Below are 4,301 nucleotides of genomic sequence, written 5' to 3' on the forward strand. Positions count from 1 at the left end.
GTGTTTATCCTAAACCCAGTCAAAGCGCAACACCAAATGCCAGGCAGGCAAGACGAGTGCACAGCAGACCTGGAGCAACCTCGGTGCACATCATCTTCTGGACGTGCTGCTTTGAGCCCCTGAAGGCTTCTAGCAAACGAGAGGCTATAAAAACGTAACTGAAGCCATAACCTTCTCTGGGAAGGTGAAGTGATGTAATCCGAGCTTTTTCTACGCAAAGAATTGAAGCAGAGTGAATGCACACAGGTTCGCAAGGCCAGGGCTAGGGCCCGAGATCTGGGAATACAGTACAAAACCCGAGCTGCAAACAGACTTCCAGCCTCATAAATATCTGCTTTACAATTACAAAGTGACAGCTGTGAAAACATATCAAAATATTGGCTCAGTTCCCTTTTATATTGTCTTGGAGGGAATGCTGCGATAAATTTAACTCTGTTTAAATTTAAAGAGCTCTGGACTGGTGTTTTTGCTGAAACTGGCACTTGGTATTTTTTGACTTTCCAAAATGTTTGCTTCACTCACAAAAGCCTCACAGGAACAAACAAGCACAACACTGACATTTCCTCTGTAATATGGTGAGACTCTTACTTCTTAATGTCAAAAAATACTCATGCAAATATATCACAATTTGTTGGCTAAAACCTGCATTTTAAAATTAATTCCTTATATGAAACACTGATCATGCTTCCACGTCATGTTTCAGTTGAAATTCAAACCTTAGAGGTGAAGAACAGCTCCAGTATCTTTAGGCTGAGAGTCAGCTCTACGGAGTTCATTTCCAAAGGAGAAAAAACCCAAGTCTTTATGCAGAACCTGAAATATGGTTGTTATGAAGCAATAAATCTATTGCACCTCTGTGAATTGTAAGTCACAGGCAACATGTAAGCTTACAACTGCTTCTAATTACTGGCCTTTTCTGTACTGAAGGAATCTGGGTATTTAAAAGTGATCATTAAACATTTTAGATCCCTTTCTTGGGGAACTCTCTTTTCTGAGTTAATAACCACAACCTTTGAATAACCCAGTGAAATACCACTGAGGCTGGCTACCCCAGAGTGCTCATAAAGAATATTTTGCACGTGAAATACAGGAAACAAAGCAATAAGCAGGATAGTAAACACCCAAATCCTTGCCCTGCTGACACATGGCCAAACTATCTGCTCTAGCACAGGAAGACCCTTCAGTAATGAAAACACACCTCAGCCTTGCTCATGTGGCTCCAGCATACTTACAGGCAGGGGTACAACAGCCCAAGGGAGCTCTTCAGGCGCAGGACTAACAGCGGACACTTTGATTTGACTATGCTCAAGCCAGGCTTTGTGCAGGATGGGACTGAGGCTGTGCCTTGACACACAACTAAATGCCTGCAGTATCGGAGTGATATTAGAGTGAAGAACAGCAGCATTTAACTAAACGTATCTAATGGTTTCTGCAAGAAGCCATGATACTAGATAAAAGAACACAGGGAAAAAAATGGACATGGCCACCCAAAACCAAATACTGCCTTAACACACACAATTCCCACTGAAGTTTATGGGACATGAGGACAAGGCAGTGAGGCAGAACTTGATCCACTGTTGAGGCCCTGCATAACTTCAAATAAATGAATCACAGCATCAATTATTAATAAACTGATATATACTTTATTATGCACAAGAGACTAAGATGACATGACACTGTGGTTATCAAAACTGTACAACTATGCATTTCCACAAGTCTCTGAAATACTGGATGTAATATGAAATACAAATGGGGTGTTCAGACTGGCCACAGGAGTTAGCAAATAAATTTCTCCCATTCCTTGATTTAAAAAACATCTGGCATTTGGATCCTAAAGAAATGTACTTACTTAATTCAAACATAAGAGTATTGTGTTTAGAAATGGTAGGAACATGGCAGCGAAGACCTGACAACGCTACGAACATCCCTACAAATGACGAACAACAGGGCAGAACAGTCACCTCACACGAAGGGCTGTCAGCACAACCAACAGTACAGTCTTCTTGTGAGCATGAGGTAGATATACGTAACAGAAGGAACAGTACACACAGGAGAAAAATGGTTACAAAAGGGCAGGGGGAAGGTTACAATCATCAGCATCTACAAACATTTCACAAAATCCATTTCCATGTGGAAAATGCTACAAAAATAGCCTAACACAAAGGTGTGACTTCTCAAAACATGAATATAGTAATGTCCAAATCCAAATGCTGTAAAAGGTTAGAGTTAGTGATTAGACGACACATGACACAACGAGCAGCCTAATTTGGAGTTTAAGTACGCTACCAATAGCTTTTACAGACAAAAGGTGTCCCTTTTAAGCCCAATCCTCCCATTCTTATATAAGAAGTTCCTTTGCAGTTGATTCCGTCACGCTGAAGCTTACCCCTGAGCCCGTCCCCCTGAAGCCCTGCTTTAAAGCCCCCACTGGGCCAGGAGCGCCTCGCTGCCCTTCCAGCGTGGTAAGACCAGGTCTGACAGAGGTGGGAGCCAGTGGCTTTGCAATTACACCTTCACCACACAGAGAAACTTGCTGCAGAGACAAATGGCTGCAATAAAAGTAGAGCTTATAGGTGGATCAGTACTCTGAACTGCAGGCAGCTACCAGCTGCTGGGAAGTACTATCCATTTTTGTTATAAAGCTATTAACTGGGAATGCCTGGGTTTGGTTCTCTCTCTTTATTGAAGCAGAAATGGCTGTTCCATCTGCTCATTACACATAGTTTTGGTAACCTCCAATAGACAATTAATTCAGATTGATTAAAATGTCTGAATTAAATAGCTGAGTACACCAAGTTCAGTTAATTTAAATTGTATTTCAAATAGAAGGTAACAAATTTAATCTTTGATCCTTATATATTTTTGGTTTATCCAACGGTAAATATAAATCTGTAAATTATTTTAAAATTAGAGTAAATTTTTAATAAAAAACATTGATAATGCAGCATGTTTATCTCAAAAATATACAATTATCTATTTTACATAAAAGTTTTCAACCTGTCCATCCCAATAACCAAATCCAATACTTCCTATAAGAAACTACTTAAAATATCTGAGGAAGGAAAGGGTTAAAACAGGGAAAAGAATTTACAAGATATATAAATTTCACAGTAATTGAAATTAAACATTTCATATAGAGTAACTTACATTTATCTAAAACATTTAAATATATCTTTATACAGAAATTTAATGTAGTAAAATATAGCTATGATTGAACTTAAAGACTCTAGTCTTCTTTGAAGACATCTTTAAAGACTTTACACATAGAATATGCTTATACAATACATTCTGCTGAAGGTTAGGCAAAGCGCTTTCTTTTCAACCACACAGGAGGCACATTCATCCTCCCAACACCTCGTAACAGAGCCAATCCTGCATGCCCTTACGCACAGGAATAACTACACTTATATGACATCCTGTTGATGGTATCATTACAGCACATTGGCCTGGTAACATAAAACACTTTTGGTATGGGCAACTCTATACACTAACTATCTGCAAGGACTCTGAGAATAGCCGTAACATGTAGAGCTGAGCATGTGCTTGTACCAGCAATGACAAGGTGTGTAGTTACTCGTATGCATAAGTGTTTGCAGGATTAGTAACAGATTTTATTTAAAATGAGTAATATTCCCCCTGATCCTGGGCACTTACATCTATTGCATATCTTGCACTTTGACCATCCTGGCATCAGCAAGGCACAAGTGTAGAATCAGCAAAAGAAATCTACAGCTCAGACTTCAGAGCAGACTATCACTCTAGTGTAATGAATCCCTCCTCCTCTTGCAGAACACAGGTAACCTTCGCTACAATTAAAGAAAGTTACTGATGTCATTTTTAGAGGAAAATGATGCTTGTTTTTCTTCAGAAGGAGAAGGATCAGTAGAACACATTACAATTACAAAGTGGCAACATAACAGTCAAACAATTACACATTAAAAGTGTCTTTTTTCATTTGGCATTGATTTGGAGGTCAAGATATGGCAATGACACTAAAAAAATACTGTGACAATTAGTACCTTTCTGCCATTTCCATATTCCAACACTACTTTGGGACTATCCAACTGCAATGTTCATGCAAGAGTTTGACACGAACAACTGCACAACTATCTTAAGTGAACAGCTTCATTTTGATATGCAGTATTCTGCACAAACAGACTGTACTGTACATTCTTTGTGCCCTCAAAACCATCCCTTATTTCAAAGGGAAATATGGGCTAGTTAAAGGATTAGAACTAAATCACCTTTTTTATCTCCTCTATCTATCTATTATAAACTGAAGAGACAGTTGGTTTTTATTT

The sequence above is a fragment of the Nestor notabilis genome, unplaced genomic scaffold (assembly GCF_000696875.1).
Source record: "Nestor notabilis isolate BGI_N333 unplaced genomic scaffold, ASM69687v1 scaffold215, whole genome shotgun sequence".
Classification (NCBI taxonomy): Eukaryota; Metazoa; Chordata; class Aves; order Psittaciformes; family Psittacidae; genus Nestor; species Nestor notabilis.